Here is a 25,886-nt window from a genome sequence, read left to right on the forward strand (position 1 = left end):
CTGAGTGAGAAAGCGGTTACAAATTAAAAACTCAAAGCAAGATATTTTACTGCATTTAATCCTGTACTTCAGAATACTGTAATCTGCCAAGTGTTTAACCTGTAGTACTTTGTATTTAATCACATCCTGATGTAACTATCACTATTTAATCATATCTTGATGTAACTATCACTATTATCTGCTGTATTATTGAATAGTGGGTTGTCACACTTGTACCTTGCTTGAACAAAAGTTATTGTATTCTTGCTCTTATTGTATTACTTGTATTGTAACACTTGAAATGTATTTGCTTACGATTGTAAGTCGCCCTGGATAAGGGCGTCTGCTAAGAAATTAATAATAATAATAATAATAATAATAATAATAATAATAATAATAATAATAATAATAATAATAATAATAATAATAATAATCAGTGACTTTTTTAAACCAGCTCCCTCCGCCCCTTAACAACGGATATAATATACCGGTAGGTATGTAATATAACTTTTTTGGCTGTCGGCACAGGGATATATTGTTATGCATACTAATTTGTGTTTTTCACTTATTCTGGCACACTTCAATTGCTGTCTGCACGAATTAATGGGTGTCTGCTGTGTTTACATGAGATACAAGCAAAATCCAGTTGGCATATATAAAGTGAATTGTGATCAAAAGTATATTGAGCATTGTATACCTTGTATTCTGTATCTCTACTGAAACCAATATATTTAAAGTGGTAAAAAGCTAAGCAAAAATCGTTCTATACATCCTAATGTAATAAAGAGCAACGTGGAAAAAAGCTCGGATGGTACTGGTAATGGTATGGTGAAAAGCATTCTGGCAAACACTAGATCTTTTACACAGATCGATTTGGTTTACAAATATCTATATCGAAAGAAGGAATGCAGAAAGCTACTGTATGATAAAATTAATTTTACACTTTACACAGGACAGGAAATATTTTTTTTAAACATTAGATAGCAGTGATATTGCTGCAGAATGTGGGGAAATATGTTATTTTAAAGCAAGGCTTCATAGAAACTAGTTTGTTTGCAGCGTGGTTAAGAACTATTGGCACTTATTAATAGTACAAAACGAAGAACTGTCTGTAACATAGCATCAAATATGTAAAACTTGTATGAGCGTGGGTGTCTGAACGCCTCTTTGAAATATGAGATTTGAGCTTCATAAATTGTCTCCAAATTAATGCTTGGCATTACGGTACATGTCTGAGAACACCCTGAGTGTCTGTGCTCACCAGACAGGAATGCTAGTGACACTCCAGGCACTTATTGCACCACATAATCATCACAGAATAGAACAACGGTAATAGCTAATAATACCTAGTAGCTATTTGGTGGTTCCTGTTCCTTGTTTTTCATCTTTTTTTCAGTTTAGACTGAATATGTACTATATATAAGAAAGCAGTCAGCGCCCTTTGGCTAACTTTCTATGTGTTACAGTACCTTTTCCCAACTGTAAATCATTTCAAAGCATACATAGCAATTATCGCCATAAATAAAGTAGTTTAATCCTAATAAGGGGAGTACTTAATTGCAGATCATAACAAAGCCTGTTGGATACCTTAAGGCCCTCTGTGGTTTAAATTGTTCATCTTTAAATTCGTTTAGTTAATAGTTAACAGCCACACACAGTTAATATTGCGTAGTCCCAAGCATGGAAGACAATAGGCATGGTTAATATGTGTGTCATCTGTGGGCTAGCAGAACAATACAGAGCGTTATGTCTTTTTCGCCTTAGGACAGATTTAGCAACAGTGTGATTTATGGTAGGCAAGCATCAACAACTGAGAAAGTAATAGTCTACATAACCAATCGTGGTTATTTCAACAATCTGTATTGTGAAAGTAATGTTCTCTTTAACTGTGTTTTTTGGAAACAATTTGTTTCCGAGGGCAAGTTGTAAACTTCAGCATATCAAAGTGTCTTCTTGGCCTGCTCCGCCAAAAAAATATATATAATTCATATATGTGTACTATAGTAGGTTCCATATATGTTTTTGTTGTATGAACCATATAAGCATTTTGTGGTATAATTTCTTATCATTTGTCTTATACAAGACAGTATTGTTCTCATATGTGCCTCATACAAGCAAACTCATATGAACCATATAAGCATTATGGTACAAATATGTCCACTTTCTTATTAGAAAACGTATTAAAAAGCACATACTTTACATATATGTTTCATATAAGCAGACCTGTATAAACTACATATGCACTGTAGTGCAGACATGGCAAGTACTGTTTGCATATGTGCCTTATACAAGCAAATTCATGTGAAACATATAAGTATTGTGACAAGACAGGGGTATATGGATATAGCCCTTACAAGGACTCCCCAGAAGCAATCACACTGATGTGATTAGCAGCAGAAAAAGAAAAAAACAGACTGACACGCTTTATGAATGCTCAGGCAGTTTATTATTGCAGAGTCCAAAGGGTGTCTGCTTGAACACTGTAAAAGCAGGGGTCACAACAGAGGAGCGGCCCCCCTCTCACCGCGACCATCGGCCCTCGTTCCCAAACTCCAAGCCATCCAGTGTCCCCCATGTTTACATAAGCACACACACACACGCACACACACACACATACACACACACACACACACACATACACACACACACACACACACACACACACACACACACACACACACACACACACACACACACACCTTCCCTGGTCTCTCCCCACATTTATAACATTTATTGGCTCCAGTGTACCAGTATGTATATATGACAACCTTGCAAACTTCATACAATGTCAAGGTAAGACACTAACATTAAGCAGTCATATATGAGTTAACATATCAAATCCAACATGTCTGCCTTATCTGTTGAATTTTTCCTTGTATGTGACAATGTTCATACTTGTATGTTAAATTCACAACATATATGTTAAATATATTATACATACATAACATAGAAGAAGCTTGTATGATTTGTATATATTTTTTTCCATATGGGCTCCTTGGAGTCTTGCTTGAGGTGCCATGATTTTGATCAGTCAGTAAATTACCAGTTGCATAAGTTCTTATTATGAAGTCCTTATACAAACATAATTATATTTTTTATACAGTATGTCTGTGTTTCTGTAGCTGGTTAGACAGCTTCTATTTTTTCATGACTATTTGTTTTCAATGTACACATATGCATTGTAGCAAAGATTATTATGCAAAACATTGATTTGCAATGGAGCAAATGTGACTCGAGGTGTTTTAGTGAAAGATGCACATCTCTTTGGATTCACAGAAGTGTTTCCAATCAATAAGGCAATTTACAATGTATTTTTTAAAAAAAATAATTACTCTGATAATTTAATCTGCATTAAGAAAACCTTGCAACAGTTAGTCACAATAAATAGTCTTGCGGCATCATTAGAGGGCAAAAATGGCACTGCAAAGGCAGCAGTTGATAGAATGTGTTTTAACATAATGGTTTGTCTTATTGGACATAGCTGAAGAAGTGATTCACAAACACACAAAATAACTGACACAAACAAAGCCAGACAAGTTTCTTCTTTTTGTGTTTGTGTAAATACCATTACCATTACTTAATAAAGTTACCAAGTTAACTTATAAAATTACCATGGCCAACAGAATATGTATAACATACGTTTTTTTTTCTTCTTTTTTACATTTCCAGCTATATATATATATATAGTAAGACTAGAGGTGGGGATTGCCCATTTCTCCTCACTCAGACCCCTTCTTATTAAATACCCTACTAGTCTTGGCGGTCACCACTCAGGAAAATCTTTTTTGAGTAAAGTAGAGAACACATGCTCCACCCAGTCATTCAGCATTGTTGGTAAATTAATCATATTTAGGGTACCACTGGATCTGTGAGATGGATGATTATCTATTCAGAGATACAGGTACCAGAGTATTTAGTAAATAAGTAAGTAAGGTGTCTGAGTGAGGATAAATGGGCAATACAATCCTCACCCCTTGTCTTGCTATGAATCATTTGTTGTTTCCAAACTTTTGAACCCTAATGTGTCTGTGTCTGTGTGTGTGTGTATATATATATATGTGTGTGTGTGTGTGTGTGTGTGTGTGTGCATGTGTGTGTGTGTGTGTCTAAATGCTACTGGCGCATTAAGAAGCTGATCCTTTACATTACAGGACAACATGGGGTCAGAGCATTAGTAACTGTTCAACTTGTACTGAATGCTACTGTAACAAGGAGCTGTCTTTGTCTGATAAATCATTACAACAAAGCTTACCAGCTATGCATATATTCCCCTAGAACATTCCTAACATGTATAATGTAAATATAGAGGTAACTGTTGCTCAGATTTCAATCATAACTGTAGCATCTTATGAAGTACTATCATAACCTTTGAAGAAATTGATTTGTAACATCCTACTTCTGAAGGTTTCATGACTTTATGCTGATACTGGTGACTTTAGTATCTGACAACACCAGCACTTGTTGACCTGTGGCATGAACTGTGTAACTTCTCTATCTTCTCTTTTGTTGCCACTCACTTTGAACTGTTTACTATTTTAAGATACTGAGCCATCAATGTTATCCCCTTCTCATGTTCATTTAATTTCGAAATGCATGATGACAAGACCTTTCCATCTGTTTAACCTTTTTGGCATTTCTTGGAAACCTGCTTCCGAGTGTCAGCCTTGGAATCACCATCCCTTCCAGAAATCCCACTTAGATATCAGTGATCCAGAGCTATTTTTTTAAAAGGTGAAGTAGCCAAATGTTGATATAACCTGTGGTCTGGCTGCCCAGCAGACTTATAAATGTTTGTAAAGATAAACTATGATGCCTGGTTTTCACATATCCGCAACGAGCAGTGTCAGTTTAGTCCACAATATGGATCAGGGACTGTAAAAAGGTTTATAGATAGTTTTCAAATGCACAGGATAAAGAAAGTGAACACACAACTGGATTAACTTTTTTCATGCGACTGTACCTTATAATTTATTAAAGTTTATTGACTTTTTTTCTGACATCTCAATTTAACTGTGTTATTAAATACTGACAGCATAACACCAAAGTACTTAGCACTGTAGAAGAATATAAAGGGCAGAGGGTTGTGAATAGCTATTAAAACCAAAAAAAGAAAGGCTGCACCTTTCACCTCTCAGCTGGCTAATACCTTTTTAGAATCTTAGGTGTTTCATTCAGCATCTGCATTCAGAACAAAACAAATAATAATTATATATCAACTAAAATACTATTTCCTTTTCAGTTTCAATAAGGTAATTATCAACTAATTTTATACAAACAGCTTTATTCCAACCATTATTTATATGAATGGCAGCTTACACTTAACTGTGGTTGATTTGCCTGTCTTCTTTTTTTATTAATACGATTGTAACCGGAACGCATTTGATAGCGTTATATTGTGGAACATCCCATATGTGCTTTCTCTGGCAGACAGAATCAATCAATCAATCAATCTTTATTTTATATAGTGCCTTTCATAGTAGCCCACCATCACAAAGCACTTTACAATATAGTGAGGAACAATGCATAATACATTAAATACAGTGAAATACAGGGCATAGTACATTAAATACAACCAGTAAAAAAAGTCAGCATTCCTATATGGGTACGCCCCCACCCTAACCAATGGTAGATTAAGACATTCCTTTAAGAACCACATTGTAAATGCTGAGAAATATCAAGAAAGCAGTATTGGTTGAAGAAGAACCCAGCAACTTCTTCAGTCCCAGCTTTGTAAAATAAAGAGTGAGCTGGGTTGTTGCTAAAATACAGTTTACAATGTTATCATTTCTTAATTCTAACACAATTATGAATTGTTAAATAAACTGAAACTCACTTTACAGAAATAAGGATTATTGTTTGTTGTCTATGGTGTGTGATACCTCATGATACAGAAAACAATTTTTTTAACACCTATCTATCTATTTTCCTGTGGCAGGATGACAGAGGTTTGAGGCTCAGAGACAGTGGAAGGGCAAAATAATGATCTTTATTAAATAAAAAATAGTCAAATAAATAGGCACAAGGGCCCAAACAAAAGGTTTAAACAAAATACAGAAATGTAGGCTGGGCATTAGCCTTCACTACAGTTTCTTTCTCACGAAAAACTAAACAGCACAGCACAGCACAGCACAGCACAGCACAGCACAGCACAGCACAGCACAGCACAGCACAGCACAGCACAGCACACCAACAAACAAACTCACCCAAAAACCCTCCACACAAAGGGTTTCACCTGCCTTTTGTAGTCTGTGGCTGGAGCCCAATTAACTAATAATTAACAATTAAACACTTAAGGCTCCAGCCACATTCTCACATGTATTTTACAGGGAGGAATTTAACCCCCTCCCTGCCAATCCAAAACAAACAAGAATTCTAAGAAAAACAACAGTAAAAATAACAATAATAAACACAAATTATAGGAGCGAGCTGGCACCCCATCACATTTCCCTACAAATCTTTTTCAACTCTGGAGGGCTCTACCTGTTTTGTTTTAAAAAAAAAAAAACATTTATATGATCACAGGTTTATTTAAAGTAAATAGCTCTCTGTATCTTTATTACCACAGTACTCAACTTACATATATATATATATATTTTGTTGCTGCTACATTTAAATCTGTGACTTGTTTTTGTCCTGAGGCTAATGTAGTGAAAAAAAATTAAGCTGACAAATGGTTTTTGATTCAAAAACACTTTATATACAAGAAAGGTATACCTCCAGTACAATCACATAGGCACGAGATTCAAACTGAGTTTGGACAAGGGTTCAGTACAGCTCCGTGCATATGTTTGTATCAGAAAGCACATATATACATGGAGTTGATTTGAAAGAGATGAAAAGACTGACAAAACTTTACAATGTTTGGTATTTATACCTTTGTAAACAATTGTTGACTCCCCTTCAACCCGACTGGTTTCTGTCCAGTAATTGAGGTAGTCTCTCATGACACACAGCGAGCCTACCACATACTTCCTCTGTGGGAAAGGTGGGGCGGTGCTCTCTGACCTTATGGTCCGCCATCTACTACATTGAGCAGGGCACATCCATTTTGTCTTTTAATGTACTTTCCCCCCATCTGTGACTTTGAGTCGTGTTAGGCTATGCAAAACTGCACGTAGCTAGTTTTGCCGATGGGAAATGAAAAGAACTCAAAACTTACACAATACTGTATAGAAACTTAATATAACAGCAGATTAAAGCAAATTAATTAGTAAGCACATTAAAATGACTATAAACAACACATTCACACACAATTTAAACATAGTGATTAAAAACAACCCAACTGTAAAAGACACACACATACACATAATGCAAAATGTATAATTAATAACATAATGAATACCTCATGCAGAAAGCCATTACTACACTAATGTGCTACAAAATATAGGCTAAAACCATGACCAGTATATTATCTCTCAAGCTCCACCATTATTAGACTGACCCCAAAAGCTCAAACTGTGTTACATTACCATGTGTTTACAGTATTATAATACTCTAGACTTCTTTTGAGCCTAAATGCATTGTATTGTTGATGCTATTTTGCTTTGCAGTTTTAATGCATGCCTTTGTCAAATATATACCCTATGTTTTTTAATCATATTTGCTAAGCTCTAATTACTGCCTGTTTAGCCACCAGGATACTAATATAAATAAGATGCAGCCTTTCAGTAGGCTTTTTCTTCTATAATTATAGTCGAATAAAAAGAAACAATGTGAAATAATGAATACATGACTACATAAATGTATGTTATGGCTTATGTGCACAGCAAGTTACAACACCACTCCACTCATATGTTTAAAACATTCTGTGTCTGTTTTGTATAGACAGTTCACTTTAACAAGTGCATTTTATTAAGTAACTGAAACAATATATGCAGTGTATTTGATTGTATCACAGTATTACTTAAAAAAAAAAAAAAAAGTTTCACCACCCAAGGTGTGTAGCTCAAACTCAACATAGCCTTAGCAGGTATCAACAAATCTGTCATTGGTATTTTATTTGGACCCTTAAGCATTTTAGGATAACAACAAGAAAAAAAGAAAGCAGTTTGCAAAGTCAATATGTAAGTAGCAGAGTTTCTATCTTTAATTATCTGTAAGAGACTAACACATAATCCACTGACTAAAGAGCTTTGTTCCTTTGTACACATGCGGGATATTCTATAGTCTGTAAAAATAAAACATTAAACAGAAGCATCAGGAAATCTGTGGACACATTTATATCCGGCAACAAGGAAATGTAAATATGAGCAATCAGAAATCATGGAAGAGCAACAAAAAAGTGGGGTGAACAACCAGTTGCCACAGTCTGTATTAACATTGTGTGGCAGCACAAACATAAAAAAAAAAAAAAATTAATACAAGTCCACCCATTTCATTTTCTCTATCGTTTGTTTGTTAGTGTAGGTGCTAACTTGAATGGTGAACTGTTTGCCTCTTCTGCTTGCTGGTTTGATTTCATACAAGCATGTCTAACACTCCCAGAGTTCTCAGGATAAATCAGCTTAGGTTGATTTTATATGTTATTTTAAGGTCTCCCTCTCTGCCGGCGTTATTATAAGAAAGTGATAAAGCCTGGCTCTTCAAACAGACCCACTGCTTAGACTGTACTTAACTCTCTACTAAGGAAAAGGTCCTGCCTGTGCACAGATGTCTCAGATTAAATTGTATCTCAGAGTCCTTACAGCACTCCATACTAGATGAACTGCCAAAAGGGCCGTAGGCAAGAACTGAATTGCTTTGCTTTCAGTACACAGTGAAGTTGGCTGAGACAAGCTGAATCAGTACATTAAATGTGAATCCCTCACAGATTTGAAAGCAGCCCTTAGCACAATTATTGACTGTGAGTGATGATCACGTCTAATTGAAGGAGACTTTTGCTACCTGTAGCTCAGTAGGAAGCCTGGAGTATGGCGGGGAGACACAGCATTTGAATTCAATGTTCCAGCCAGGAAAGAAAAGCAGCTGATACCTAGATACTGAAGTGCATGAATGGTCACTAAACTTATAAGGTACAGTAAAACTGGGCATAGCATATATCATCTATTTTTTTCTTTCATCCAGGAAAAGAAAAACACCAACTGTCTTTAGCAATTGTAATGAGGAAATGCATTTCTCTCAGTAAGCATTTTTTTAAATGTAAGTTTTGATTTTATTTCTTATTTTATGTTTATATTTTTATATAAATGAATTACTCGCACATCTTGTAAGATGCAGCACTTACATGTTTAGACCCTGCTTTCCAAAGCCTACTGGATCACACTGCTTCAAGCACTTTTTGGGACACTGGAATCTCATAGAATCTCCATAGACTTGGACTTTAACCTGTTAACCCAGATCAAATCCTGTCCACATCCCTTACTTTCATCTCTTAGATGTAAGCTCACATTATTTGACTCCACTAGGACAGGGGGAGTGGTGAGGGCATGACATGGGTTACAAAGCCACATTGTTGATGCTGAGTTATTGGGATCTTTAAGACCCAACTTGACAAAGTTTTGGGATAATTCAGCTACTAGGAACCTAGCATGAATGGGCCAAATGGCCTCCTCTTTTTCATACATTTTCTCATGTTCTTATATCATATCTGTAACAAGGCTCCAGAATATCTCAATATCTCAAATATCTTGCTCTGTATCTTGCCTGAACTTTTGGTTGTTCCACAATTCAAACTGCAGTTACATTGTCTTGAGTTCTATGTCTATGACTTTGATTTGTTCTTAACATCTAAATGAACAACAACTACAGATTATTGTCATAAAACCCACATTATAGTATAATAACCACTGCAACACAATGTGTCTCCCTTCACTGAGCGTAACTTATTTTCCTTTGGCTAAGGAATGAGATGTGTAGCCTCAGACCCTCTGCTGTGGCACTGCATAATAACGATTGCCTTGCTACCTGGCATGGTTGAAAATCACTAGGCTGCGATTTGGCCCAATATTTCTTTATTTCAACTCTGGATCCTCCAAGAATTTTCGGTGTCTGTTTGTGTTTACCCTGTGTCCTTGTCTGCAGTGTTTAAAGGAAATTATTTGCAAAACATTGCTGCTCTTTTTATTAAGACTTCATGAAGCTGATAAATTGATCACCACTTTTAACTTCAACTACCAGATTTCATACTTTGTTCCTTATTTTAGATGTATTGGAATTGCTAAATGGTTTCCTGTTAAGATATTATATATACGTTTAAATCTTGCCACTCACTTTTTCTAGTTGTCTCAGTATGTCCATTGACCTCTATTGATTTTGTCAACAAAAAATATACCTTTTTGGTCATACTTAATGGACAGTTTTTTTGTTTTGTTTATTAGCTGTTCCTTGTTTTGATGGGATAATCTGCAATGCTTCTGTAAAAGCAACAAGACTTTAAGGGCAATATTCACAAATCTACGCAAATGTTCAAATGTTCACACCAATTGTTGATGGTGTTCTTTTAGGACCCCTCACATGCATCTTAGTTGTTTATTGCTAGTTCTGTAAAATAAGCAGTTTGTTTTCCCAAAAACCCTATCCCTAAGCCTTTTATAAAAATACAAAAAAAACAAAGGCAGCATTGGGGTAAAATCTTTGTGAATATTGCCCTAAATATTTCTATTAATAAATCTACTGAGGTGCCTGATGAGATACATCAAGGAACTAGGGTGGCTGTCCCCTACCTGAACAACAGTCTTTTCTAAGCTTGGATTAGATTTGCCATTGCTTACATGAAGTTTTAAACAAAAACTCAGTGACTTGTTAAAGCACAGTTGTATTTGTAAATAGTTTTGTATTGGTACATTTCAATGTATAATGTAATATTAACATATGCAATTGTCTTTTGTTTGCAGCTGGCTGAGTGTGATTGTGTGCTGTTATGCTGCTGTCATTTAGATATGGGTTCTCATTCTGGTTAAACCACTATTTGGAAACAAGTATATTGCACATTTTTAAATGAGGCATTACATCTCAGGATAGCTATCTAGTATACGTAGTATATTTTCCTTTGTGTATATACTATAATATAAACTGCCTTTCTTTATAGTAAAAAAAAAAAAAAAAAACTGTCAACAAATAAATTCCATGAGTCAACATTTTTCTTTGCATTCGGTGGAGATGAAAGGCAATAACTAGAATACAAGGTGGCAGGCTGTGCTCGCACATAGCAAATAGCTTTAAAACAAGAGCTGACAACTTTAGAGATCATGAGATCATTGCTCCTGAGTGGTGCAGTCTATGGGAACACTCGAGACTGAGGAACAGCAAACAAGTGAAGATGATAACTCATACCATGAATTGAATTGTGGATATAAATTTCATAATACACGATGGCCATGTGACAGCTTTAGAAAAAATGAGGTGGTGGAACCAAGGCTATAGCATAATAAGTAGAAAAAGTATCTCTTTTGAAAAGGAAGAGTAGTATATTCTTCTTTGATAACAGATAGCCTCCAGTTGTAGAAGCCATTATTTTTTGCATTCTACAAAGCAAATGAACTTGACAGATGGCTGTGTCACCCAAAGCCCTGACTACCAACCTGATTATGCAGAAAACAATACAATAGAAAGGAAATCATTACCAAAGGAACCCAGTTAGTCCACAGAGGACTATGCGATGCAGAAGAACAAAATTACACTTGTGAAATTGAACAGTGCGAATGCGTTTAACATAAAGTGGGTTACTGCGAGGCAATCTGTCATGGCTAAAGCTATTGTCTGGGCTTGCTTGCATGGCATATGAAGTAATCTGTCATCTCTCACTGTATTAATGCCTGGTGTATAGTAGCAAACTGTAGAGGTTTAACCAGGGCAAGTTCCCATGCTCCTAAGCTGTTTTGAGTTTTGACTCCAAGTGTAAATAGTGGTTCTGGGGTTAAGTTCAAAGAATGAATGCCTGGACGCCATGGAATCAATAACAGTACATAAGGTCAAATAAAATATATTTTAACTTTTGCCTTTGAAGTGAAGGAAACGGATACATGAATTTGTTTAGGTTTCAGCAGAATTTGCACGATTCGTTAGTGGGAACACACCATCCACGTGTACTTACATTTAAATTATTCATCCAGCCATAAATTCAGGCAACGCATATTTAAAATGAAAACTGACGCTCTTTTTTCTGCAGTTATGTGTTGCCTAATCTTCCTGCCTGAGTGTGTAATGATGATGTCATCTAATCATGAAGGTTTCATTTTCTGTTTTCAATAAATATACAATAGCGTACATTTTACGTTTTAGGAGCACCTTTGCGGCAAAGGAATCTGGTACAGACATAGTACACAGACATACAAAAAAAAAACGAACCTCATTCAATTTTACTCTAGACATAATAGAGCAATATAAGACAAACATACCATGTAGGATTTGGGAGCATAGGTCAGTAGAGACTAGAATGAAGAAGGGTGTAGATTGAATATACAACCTGTTGATAAGGAGACCTCAAGCAATTTACAGCACAGTCAGTACATACAATTTTAAAACCACCTCTGACTTAGCTTCAGCACTCCAAATGAAACATTAAAGTTTCAATCAGGCTTGATTGAGACATTGGGTCAGTATCTCAGCAACCTTTAGTTTTAATCAAAACCTCTGGTCTACCACTCTGTACCTTTTTTTTTTTTTTTTACACTTTTGGATAGTTTAAAATAATATGATCAACATTAATCTTGCAGTAATCCAGGATCAGTGGAAATAAGCTTCTGAGAAACCAGTTAAGTATGTGCTAAGTTATTTTTTAGGCCAGTCAGTGCCTTGAAAAAGTCTTCACACCCTCGAACATTTTTTACATTCTACTGCATAAAAAATACAATTCAAAATGCATTAAGAGTTAATTTCACTGATCTACACAACATCATCTACACTTTCAACGTGAAAGAACAATTATAGAAATATTCAAAAAGTAATTAAAAATAAAGACAAAAAGTGCCTTTTTCAATATATATATATATATATATATATATATATATATATATAATGGTAGGAGACTCTGTGTAAATAATCACCTTTGCTGTTACAGTGTGTAAATATGCCTAAAAATATTGAAAATATATAAAACTGGTAAATGGGCCTTGTCCCAGAAAAATGTGTCTATATTTGTTAAGCATGCAAAAAAATGGAACAAGTTTGAATAACTGAATCCAATAAATAAATCAAAACTTTGCTCAAATGTTTGTTAAAGCCACTGCAAATATTCTCTTCTGAATGAACTCCACTCCAGACACTCTTGAAAGTGTGTCTCTTTGCACCGCAAATGCTGAAGTCACAAGTTACACCAGCCAATATCGGTTTAGAGTCTCTGTGTTTTGTACGTAGACACAGGAGAATCAAAGAACTTGTTTGTGCTACAGCACACTGCAACTTTTCAAGAAAATAAATAGGCCTTAAAATAGGAAATGTCACACTACCGTGTGAGAGGCAAACAGAGGTGTTTCTTGAGAGGAGCAAGCTGGGACCAGGAAAACATTGTCTCTAAATGACTTAGATCTCTGGTGCGATGAATCACAGAGTTGCAAATCCTTTTTAGCTAATTGCTACCAGCTCGTGAGATTTTCCTCCCAAGTTCAATATCAATTTTCAGGGCCAGGAGATAGCAGAGCCCCCCTGAGCCCACTGGGGATTCTTCTATAAAAACTGCAGCAACAGCACTTAGCAGTTTAAAAAAGTAATCTTATTCACAGCTGCTAACGGTAATGAAGGAGAAAAATTGGACAACTAAGTGAACCACAGAACAGCCTCATGCTATCATCTAGGTGACCTTCCATGATAAGTGATCTCCTTCACAATGAATGGCCACCAGTGATTTTTGTGCAAAAAAAATAAATAAAATACACACACTTTTCATATTTGTTATATCGTTATTATTATGAAATGGCACATACTGCACAAATCTTGGAAGGATAACTGTAGCACCCAAAAATGTACAGTACCTAGACCTACTTTAAAAATTTTCTTCTTTTCTCTCTCTTTTTTAAGGTAATACATTGCCCACTGCAATGAAAAGAGGTACACAGGGTACAAGAGGTAATTTAGTGAGGTGATGCTCATAACATAATATAAGGAGGTGTGAGTATGTGTGTGTGTGCGTGTGTGTGTATGTGTGCGTGTGTGTATGTGTGCGTGTGTATGTGTGTGTGTGTGTGTGTGTGAAAAACAGAATAATCAGCCTGATAAACAAGGGTTATTCTTTCAGCTTTCATTCTCAAATACAAACAATAGGCTCAGAGAAAAGCTAAATCAAGGGCAGAACCTTTCATCTTTGCATTGGGACTATGAGACATTACCATACTTCACAGAACTATCACTAAAGAAAAATAAAATATATTGAAAGAAGAACTCATAGTATTTTTCATTATCCACAAAAGCTAGTATTTTAAGGCAAGTCAAACAAAATGGGGGGGCCTCGCAAATTCAACTTCTATTGACATACAGTATGTCTACACAATTAATCTACAGTAAAAAGATAGCAGTTTGCTTTTTTGTTGAAAGGCATTTATAAAAGACTTGATTTTCATCACGCCAAAGTAATTGCAAATGCATGGGGTTTATTTCTTCATCATTACATTTTTCTATCTCATTCCAGCAAGAAAGGCTCTCATTCACACTGCTTTGCAAACAGTGCAAACCTTGCTGGAAATAAGTAATTATAGTGTGATTAATGTGATTTGGGTTTTTTAGACAGTTAATACCAATTTACAGATAATTCTGTGCTTGGATTTAATTATCTGTCTATGTAAAGAGCTTTTGTCTTTCTTTCTGTCTTTGTTTTGATTCAATACATGTGACTTCGGAGGTAGACTATCAACTCCAACTATTACCATAACAGCTAAATAGCTCTGCAAAATAGTTGAAAAACAGATTATTTTGGATTAGATTCCCTGCCTAGCATAAGTCTAAAATAAGTACTGTGAGAAAGGAAGATAGATCTGTTATACCTAGCAATCATAACAACAATAGCAATAACAATAATTATAATGCCCTACTTTTTTTTCAATATAAGTTAGCTGGCTCAATTGGTAGAGTAAGCCATAGAAATATATTTTCAGGTTTTAAGGCTGAAAAAAAAAGGAATCCATGGCCATATTGTTTGTCATCAGTTTCTATCACAATGTTTGCATGCCTCTTCCTTTATTATTATTTGTTTATTTATCCAAGGCGACTTACAGAGACTAGGGTGTGTGAACTATGCATCAGCTGCAGAGTCACTTACAAATACGTCTCACCTGAAAGACGGAGCACAAGGAGGTTAAGTGACTTGCTCAGGGTCACACAATGAGTCAGTGGCTGAGGTGGGATTTGAACTGGGGACCTCCTGGTTACAAGGCCGTTTCTTTAACCACTGGACCACACAGCCTCCTTACTATCAGATTAACTATCAGGGTAGCGCTGTTTTTTTTGTTTTTTTGTTTTTTTTAGGATGTCAGCATGTAAGTTAACCCAAGGTCTGTCCTTGACTATATCTTATTGAAATCTCTGTTGAAAAGAGCAAATCACGGTCAGCCTGGTGGTCAGGCATATTTTGCTACTGTACATCAGACCCCTGACATGGGGGGAGCACAGATTGTGCACTTAACTGCAACTGCTAAATGCTGTCTGCTTTTAGAGGCATTTCTTCCCTTCCACTGAGAGATGAGCAGCCTGTGAGGTCCTTGCCCTTGAACATCCTTAAGTCAAGCTTCAAGAGGAGGCAAGAGGGGCTGGCGGAGGCTCCCTTGACACTTGCTGTTCAGGCATCAGCCTTTGCAATTAAAGGGCCACCTTTGCTTTCGCAGCCGTAATTGAAAAGTGTGAACCGCATGGGCTCCAGTCAATAATGGTGTCAGCACACAAATGACACTTGGTGCTTTCTGTGGTCGCCATCCCCTGTCCCCTCTCCTCCCTGCCTTTCACCTTTTATCCTTCTCAGCATCACGGCTTAATCCACTCTAATGATGTGGACTCTGGTGCCCAAAAGGCAGTTTGCAGACCCCCCTCCCTCCACCCCCCCTAGCTGGGCTTTGGCTTTCATGGAAAGTTTTGTAAGCTTTCCAAAGAGAGGAGGCAACATATGGTTTGATGCCACTGTCAAGTAAGTATTTAAGTAGCTGTTTGGGTACATTTCTACTAAAACATGTTGTCCTTTCTTTCTTGTGTTTTTTTTTTTTTAAATGTACAGTTTAAACTATACAAATATTCATTAGTAATAAAAAATACTTTGTCATTTTCAGCCAAAATATACCGTATATAGTAATTAAATCTGTTATGGTTGTATTCAAATTTGTGTATGTGTGTGTGTGTGTATATATATATATATATATATATATATATATATATATATATATATATATATATATATATATGCATTTTATGAATTATTAAAATGTTTAATATATGGGATAAATCTGGTTTAGGTTTTGGCTTCACTAAAAAAATAAAAGATGTGAAGTGTTAAGGATACATTCAGCAGTTCCTTTGAAAGCTGCCAAATGTAGAAACACTATGGGCTGACTAGTTTCTATTGGATTAGACTACAAGGAATTAAAGGCACAGTGGATTCAAGAGAGAATTGAGACTGTTGCGGCCCTTGCACCCCTGTTCTTTTCCCCCTCTCTCTTCTCTCTTATCTGATTTTTACTAGGCCTCTTTGATCTGCCAGGACCAAGCAAGTTAGGTCTGCAAGTACAGATGGAGTAAATATGGAGATTAGCTGCTCTCTCTTACAGCTTTAGCAGTTAATACCTGATTAAGTCCAGAATCAGGCAATTGTCTCATTGCTGGCTATCAGAGTGGCATTCGCTCCAAAGGGGGCAGGATGAAGGTTGATTCCGTAATGGATACTTATTTTATCCTGGTCCACTAAGAAGATTAGGCCTTGGGGTGCCATATTAGCCATGATCTCGGGGCCTTTGGTAGTCCCTAGCAGCTTTCAAATAGTACTGGTTCAGCCTTAGAACAAACAGACAGCTTGGATTCCATGGCCTCATGTTGTGGCATGAATAATGTGAAGCATTACAAAGTACTAGGTGATCAGAAAGTATTGTGTAAATTACCCCTTTTTTAACCTACAAGATTTGATCTTCTGTAATTTCAGGCATCTGTTCTAGGTTAAAAACAACGGTTTGCAAAAAAAAAAAAAAAAAACATAGATCAGCAACTAAATTAAGAATGAATTTGATTTTAGGTAAACTTGTTGGCTTTTAATTAATAATGATGATACAGAGAGATAATTAAGAGTGACAGAAGAAGAAGAAGAAGAAGAAGAAGAAGAAGAAGAAGAAGAAGAAGAAGAAGACACCAATGTTTGGTATTTTTTTGGTACACTTTTTGTAAGCTAATTTCATTTTAACCTTAGCAACAAAAAAACTATGTTGAGCATGTTGTGTTGTATAATTAATTTATAGTACATTATTTATTTAAAACAAACACAAGTTAAAGTGCTTTCTTGATTCTGCTGAAGAGCATGGATACATTGTTGGCAAAGAGTGACCAGGCAGGCTGTAAAACTTTAAAGATTGTGTTAAGTCTACTGTACAGATTTGTTCAATACTTGCAAGGTTTTCTTGTGCATCCTTTGTACCAAACCCAGAGCCACCAGTCACAACCTTGAGTGACTGACAATCCAACAAAGAAGGGGCTGAACTGAAAACGAAAAGCTTGGCAATTAGAGGATTCGAAAGTGGTCTTTGGGCCTTGTTTTACTTAAGCTGACTTGCATAGAAATAGAATGTTAATAAACTGTAGAAAAACTGTAGAAAAAACAAAATGACCTAATGAAGAATAACCTACCTGTATAGTCAAGAAAGTTGCTTCAATGGCCAGAGCCCTCTAAATGTTTATTAAAAGTTCCAGCAGATGACTTGATATCCATATATCCCTAAAAGAGCACCCCCACTATAGGGACTGGAGGGTCTATTCATAAAATTACTTGCTGACTGTCCTAGGTAATCGAATTCTGTTTAAAACTAACGAAAGTCATCCATATTGATATTCATAAAATGATCTGTGCAGACCGGAGACTGTCGCTAAGCAATTTATGAATGGGTATATATTCGTTCACAACCAAAATCTGTCTCCTTTTGATGACATCATCAGCTCTATAAACATTCACTCAGTCCCGTCGTTAGCTGTTATATACTGTAGGATGCGATCATGTTCAGGTTATTTAAATTACCTTAATAATTGTTAATGTTCATTTGCTTTGCAGGACGTACGCAATTAAATGAAAAACACTTGTAAATCAATTATTATTTTTAAAATAATTATTATTTCAACTTAACACAGATACAGCATTACTTTAAAAAATATATATGTACATTAGGCAGTGATAATCACGGGGGTATCAACTTGTATACGAACACAGTTTAATAAAAAAAAAAAGCTGTAACAATTTATCTTTTTTTATTGTTTTATTTTTTTATTACTTATTTATTGGGGGGGGGGGGGATTTGTTAAATACGGTCAGATAAGTTTTTTGACAATGTCATTTTGATGCTGTCGTTAGTTTAGACTCCACTGCACTCAGTGTTCAATAACTCCAAGCTGTCGACAGCATTTTGATGTCGTTCACTCTTATGAATAGCAGGTTGACGTTCAGGACCGATGAAAACTTTATGCTAATGAGGTCATCGTTAAATTTTCTCTCAATTCATTAAAAACATGCCCTCATAGTCGAAAATAGTTGGGGGTTAACAACGCTTCTGAATTAGCTCTTGTGAATAGCAACTGCTGTTAAATAGGCGGCTGTGTACCCGTTAACCCTTTATGAATAGACCCCTGTATGATGTCAGTGCCTCTGTTTACTTTTTACTTCCATCATCCGTCCATCTATCCTTTTTATATTTTCATTGATTGTTTCATTAGGTTTAGTAGACATTGTGATTCGGTGATTACTGTATATTCCATACATGTTATATCAAAATCTTAACAGAATTGTGTCTCACATGTCATTTTACTTTGCTCTGAGTGTTAATCAGAGTTCTTTGGTCTGCTGAGATGAGATACTGTAGGATTTTAGATTTGGAGATAGTTTTAAAGTTCTCAGCTGAAATCTTGGATTTGCTAGATTCAGGGATCTTGACACCTGTTTCAATTTTGGTCTATCTCACCTTTGTTAGATGAATCCCTTATTATGTACGCTGCATATCCTCATACTAACACATACATACTATACCATTAAGCTTGTGATGAATATGCCCCTCGACTAGGAGGGGATGTCATCCTGGACTGTCAGGGTTCTAGAGAGATTGCACAACCACTTCTAAAAAGGAACCAGGCTTCTTAGGTTGAGCTGTAGTGCATGCCTTTATAACATTACACGCTGACTATTAGCTCCCTTTCATGTTTTCATACAAGACAGATAAATTAGACCTGATGAACTGAAATGCACTTCTTGATTGTACCTTTGCTCATTATCTGCACTCTTTATCTTGGCCTTGATTGTGTAAACAGCTTATTTGTGTACAAAAGTTTATGAATCTGTAATTTCTCCCTAAGTAATTAGAAGGAGCAATCATGTTATCTAACTGCCAGCCTTTTTCACAGTTTAGAGAAGAAAACACAAAGTAAACCACCATTGTTTGCAGTGTCATTCTATCTAGTTCTCCAATAAAGGTGCATTCAGTTCCAAGTAAACAAATAGCCGTTTGCTGATATAGTTTCCTTATAGAAATAGAGAAGGAGCATACTCTGTCATGCTTTATCTGCAAACTTGAATTCATTCTTGTTTAACAAAATAGGTGTGAGAAGAGATAAAGCATGGCTATAAAAAAATCCTTTATTTTCCAGTCTGTTTTGCCTTAGTTACATTAGGATTGTAAACTGTGCATTGAAAAGCTTAATTTTATTTACACGTTTACATTACCTTGGCAAACATTTCCCACTTTTACTGCAAGCTGTTACACAGCACAGATTTCAAGCAGATAACTTTACTTAAGTGTATTTTAGCCCTTTGATCAATATCAGTTTTATTTAGTACTTTAGACTTTTTGGGGGGATGATAAGACAATGGGCTAAACAAAAGCACATATTTAGTCTCAACCAGCAGCTACGCAGTCCTACTACAGCCCCTTTACCAAAGTTTGGTAAACACCCATTGTGTCACCTTAAGATCTGGTTGTTACAGTTCAGAAAGGAGACATCCACCAAAAATTGATCTGACCAAATCTTTATTGTGTTTTAACAGAAGGACTAAGAGATGTAACATACTTTTTGAGCTCTGGAGCTGCCCGTGTGCTGGCTGACTGAGATGATGATTATTGCTTGATGACGCCATTGCCAGCAAGCAAGACAAGTGGCACTCTGGGCCACGTTCCACTGCCCCACATACTGGCTGATTGTGATGTAATGTTATTGATGAATGCCAGTCATGCCAGTGGTAGGACCAGTGGCACTCTGGGCCACCTTCCCCATGTAGTGATGAATTGTTATGAGATTATTAGCAGTTATAGCCAGCGGCAGGGCATGTGGTACTCTGGGCAACATTATCTCCCCTCGTGAGCTGGCTGAACTGCGAGGTGGATGCATGAGTATGACTGCTATAGCCAGCGCCAGGGCCAGTGGCAGTCTGGGCAACATAACCCCCCCTGAGCTGGCTGAACTGTGACGTGATGATTTATGACAGCTTATAATCAGTGGGCAGCGACAAGGCATGCTGCAAGGTGGAGGCGGGGGGGGGGGGGGACCAAACAAAGAAAATGACAGGAAGGCATGGGCCAAGGGCTCATTATAGGACATCCTGATTGCGTATGTGATTAGGGGTGGATCCACCTTTCAGAAACACAACAAGATTTCCATGAATGTATTTCTCTAATTAGGTAGAGTTATGTATTGTTTTAGAAAGTAAAATAAAAATAAAAAGGTATGTATCATCATCTATCTTTGGGACATTTGAAAGTGACAATGGGGTGGTAATATACATCATATGAAGATGATTTTCAAAAGGGACAGAATAAGAACTCAAAATACTGCATTTACATAACATTTTATTACTTTTTAGAATCAATTAAACATAATAACTTTCTAAACCAGGAGAAACTGCTCAAACAATTGTTCCTGGCAACTTAAATGTATTCCCCACCAAAAATGTTTACGTTATATCCATAAGCCGATGCAAAATGTTACAAAGGCAGTAGGAATGAAGAAAAGCATCTACAGTCTCTCATCATATGCCAGGGTGCAATTAAGTTACTGACCCTTGTGTATAAAAACAAAAACAACAAAAAATAATAAAGAAATGTAGCAGGTAGGAACCTTTGTTGCACTGTCTTTTGCTTCTGTAGGGGTCTTGTTTCCTGCAGTACCTGTAATAGACAGGATGGGGGAGGGTCCTTTTACTTTAAAAACAGTCGGCTAGAGCTGAAATAAGGAAGCTGTCTGCTTGGGTGATGTGAGGTCTAAAAGTTAGTTTTATATCTTTGTAAAGAAGCCAAAGGTTGCATTTTTATCCTGGTCCTGCTGCTGTAAACAGAATTGAACTTGTCGAAGTTCTTATCTGGCACCTAGAACATTGTCACTGTTTTGTTTTTATTTGTTTCTATGTGTTTTTGCTTTTGATTTGCTTTTTTGTGCTGCTTCTGTTGCTTTAACATAATTTGTGTGTTTGATAATAATTTGGTTTGATCTGTTATGTTTTGCACATTTTTAAAGCTATTTAACAAAATACTTATTTAGCTCCTGTGAATGTAGTCACTATTAGAGTATTTCAAACTGCTTTGATTTAAACCTACCTATACCGTTCTGTAAGAAGAGAGAAATGTCACACACCAAGTTCCAGTTTTAAAACCAGAGGCTGCGTTACTGTAATCACACAAGAGCGAGGTTACAGCGCTGTAGAGAACTTCAGAATTCTCTAACGCAGCAGAGTTTGCACAACTTTTTATACATGCATGCAAAACAACATCAGTATACGCCCCACAAACTATTTGTGCCTTTTGTAACATCAACCTTCACAAACTGTTTGTTCTCAGTACTTTCCCGTTATCTACTAGCCTCCACCCCCCTTCTTGCATTCTGTTCTCTCATGAGACATCTATCAACTCCAGGCAACTTCTGCTTACAATATTTTCTTAATCTAACATACATACTGATATTAACTGTTAAGCTTAACTATTTTTTGTTAGTAATTATACATTGTTGATTCAAACCATCATTTGTAATAAAAGTAATGAAAGAAAAGAATACTCTTCTCAAATTCTCTCTTACAGTTCCATTGTACAGCTTTTCTTAAGAGTTAAAGCAACTGCCTATCTTGACGAGCCTGATGTAATATTTTACTAATACAATACTTGGTTTGTTCAATTTTACCCATTGCTGTTTGTACCACTTATTAATTTATGTAAAACCTGTTCCTTGGTAAATCTGAAGCTAGCGCTGAGTAGTAGGGGTGCTGCAGTAATTTGGCATAGCCAGCAGGATAAACAACATTGGGGTTGTTGAACAGAGTAGGTGCAGTAGACTTAATGGTAAAATTGTATCGGTTAGCTTCTATAGTGGTTTTAGGAAGTATTTGGACTAAGCAGAGCATGAAACAAAAACTAAACAGTGACAATCCTGAAATCCTGGGAGTGGGGACTGGAGCATTACCATTGGAGGGCCATTGGAGACAATTCTAGCTTGGTTCATAGCTTGTATCATTGCAGAACAGACTACACAGTAAGAAAACCATCAAGGGTCCATCCAGCAACTAGGTTGGAAAATCAAAAGACTTTATTTTAACAGGTGACAACCTTTGTAAAATCATAGAGGTCAGTTTAGGGTTTTCTTTTCTTCTCATTTCCCTCCTGTAGCCATGTCTGTTGAAGAGCTAAAGAATGAGCTTCAGGCTTTGAGGGAAATGTTGTTAGCAGAGAGGGCAGAAACACAAGCTTTGAGAAGAGAGTTTGGCCAGTTAGCTGAGAGTTCTTCACAGGGACCCACTGGGAGTAGCAATGGTGTAACTTCAGGGAACCCCACATCTACTGTAGTCGTGGAACAGAGCACCTTGTCTATATATCAAGAGAGAGAAAATGTAACACATTTTCAGGGTGCTTGGTTCTATATCTGTTTTAGATTGGCTTAATGAAGTGCTGTGTATTTTTTTATTTTTTATTTTTTAATTTAGTAGTCGCCAATTGTTTTTATCATTTTCTCCCCAATTTGGAATAGCCAATTATTTTTAGGTTCAGCTCAGGAGAAGCAGCCATATTAACCCTTTGCGGTCCTACGTCGGACCAGGTCTGACATTACAATTTTTCCTTTCCGGTCCGATGACAGACCGTGTCCGACATCATCAAAAAGACATCAAGCACAGGTCCCTAGTCATTTTTTTCTCTGGAAAAAGCCGAGAAAAGCTTTCAATGGCCGAGTGAGGGTGATAGAAGCCGAGAGAAGACAAAAAAAAAACCAGAGGCGGATCTGAGCAATATGCATAGTCCCTTCACCACAGACATAATACGGACATAAACAAACAAGATAGCTGCTTCTGCATCCAGCGCTCAAAGAATATGATGGACTTTTGCCAAGCTTTTTGAGATGTTATAGTAATAAAAGAATGACTTGGATCGCATTATTGAGGAGTTTGGTGATAAAACGAGTGATCAGGAGATGATTTATCGGTATGCAAGACTATGAAGAGGTACAGCAAACAAGGGGTGGGGCGGGGCTGGAGATGCAGTACCGAGTGTCCTGTTGATATGCAGTGCCTTTTAAACCTGTTTTACTGTGGAAAACATACTTTTAAACAGCGTGTCTAAAATAAACTGCACGTGTGAAAATAAATTGGACCTGACGCTCCTGAGACGCACTGAATAAATGGACCGCAAAGGGTTAATTCCCCCTCGCTGACTAAAGAAGAATGGCCATCTGTAGAATGATATGTATCTCGGTGTAGATCCATCGAACCTTTAGGCCTGGACCAAATCAAAACTTTGACAACCCGCTAATCACACTTAACAAAACTGTATTTAATAGCGTTTTCTTTCTTTTTGTGAGTATCTTATTTATTCTACTCATAAAAAGAAAACACTATTAAATACAGTTTTGTTAAGTGCGATTAGCGGGTTGTCAAAGTTTTGATTTGGTCCCAGCCTTATTCAGTATCTGTTCCCACTTCTTTAGGAACTCTGGATTTTTAGCTCCAAATGTTGGATGTTTTCCAATTCCCAATCCTCGTGGAATCTGTTTGACTCTCCAGTATTCCGATAGATTAATAGCATATCATTTGAAGCGAGTTCCCTTTTTGCTTAGATAGCCCAGTTTGGATTTCAATTTCATCTTATTTTCATCTGGATTTATCAGTCTTGTCTGTAGCTCTCCAAAGAGTGATTGCGACAAGATGATATTATTAGCCTGTTCTTCTGTATAGAAGAGGCATTGATGCATCGACTCAGCCTTATATATATGTACACTCACATTCACACACAAACACCCATGCGCATATATATATATATATATATATATATATATATATATATATATATATATATATATATATATATAAACCCACCCCTGGTCATATCGCCCCTCGCTATCCTCGGATATATCGCGGTCCTGGAGTTGGCTCCCCATTTTTACTGTCTAACTGTGTATGCCTTAGCTGCAATATACATAGGCACTTAGAATTACTGTTCATTTTATTTCGTACTGCACATCACAAACAATAATATACAAAACAATTAAAAACAAAGCATTAATATTGTACTGTTATCATATACACACGTATTGCACAATAACACAAAGCAAATTAAATATCTACTTACTGAAGCGGTTTTTATTTTAGCCAACGAGGTGTTCACGTGTGGCAGCAATGCACCAGCAAAAGTCACAAGGCAGTGACGTCAGCTCCCTAGCGACAAGCCTTATATGTTGGGAATGGATTATTTCAATGCATCGGGTTTGTGCATTTGAGAAAGGAGAGGCTCATGAAATTAATTGTAGACTGAAGTTGATGAGAAGCAATTAAAAGCAGGTTATGCTGGACCCTGACACCCCCGATAAAAAAAGGGAGTGGTAGTACAGTATTTGTTAGCCTATTTGTTTTTCTATGGGTCTTTCACTATATCGTGGCCTCGATATATAGAAGATTTACACTGGATCCCAACACCCATGATATATTGAGTGGGAGGTGTATATATATTTTTACATTTTGACAGGATGTATGGTGGATGTAAGGTGGCTCTTAGCCATGGACGGTTTACTTGGTGCCATGACCAAGTGCTGCGATGTTTGGCCTTAGCATTGGAAGACAAGCATAACATGACCAATAAGTTGCCACCAGGTCCATCAAAACATTACACACAAAAGACCAGGAGAGCAACCACCAAGAAAAGGTGTTAAAACCAATCCTCGCCCAGGACAACTGGAAGCTGCTAGAGACTGGAAAATGCTGGCAGATGTTGGTCAACGGCTTATTTTTCCACCTGAGATTGCCACCACTAACCTTCAACCAGATATTGTCTTGTGGTCTGGATTGGCACGTCTTGTCCACCTGGTAGAGTTAACAGTGCCATGGGAGGATGCTGTAGATGATGTGTATGAGAGGAAGAAACTGCGGCATGCTCAACTAGCCTCTGAAGCGGAACAGCGAGGATGGAGAGTCCGGGTTTACCCAGTGGAGGTGGGTTGTCGATGATTTGTGGCACACTCTACAAACCGGTTTCTCAGAGACGTCGGATCAGTGGCCAAGAGTTGCGTCGCACAGTGAAGAACTTATCTGAAGCAGCAGAGAGGAGCAGCAACTGGCTGTGGTTGAGACGGAAAGATTCTGGCCGGGGATCTCAAGCACAATAGAAAGAAAGAAACGTTGATGTACGGGTAAGTAAGCTGGGCTGAGTTGAGTGGGGGACGGAGGGGGGTGATGCTGGGATGCCAGAATCACCGTCGAGCCCTCTTGAGGTGTCGTGGGCTAGTCGACGAAACACAGAGGATGGAAGGTGCCCTCTTGAAGACCCCAGAGATGTACCCTACTTCACTCAATC

The sequence above is a fragment of the Acipenser ruthenus genome, chromosome 4, assembly GCF_902713425.1.
Source record: "Acipenser ruthenus chromosome 4, fAciRut3.2 maternal haplotype, whole genome shotgun sequence".
Taxonomy (NCBI): domain Eukaryota; kingdom Metazoa; phylum Chordata; class Actinopteri; order Acipenseriformes; family Acipenseridae; genus Acipenser; species Acipenser ruthenus.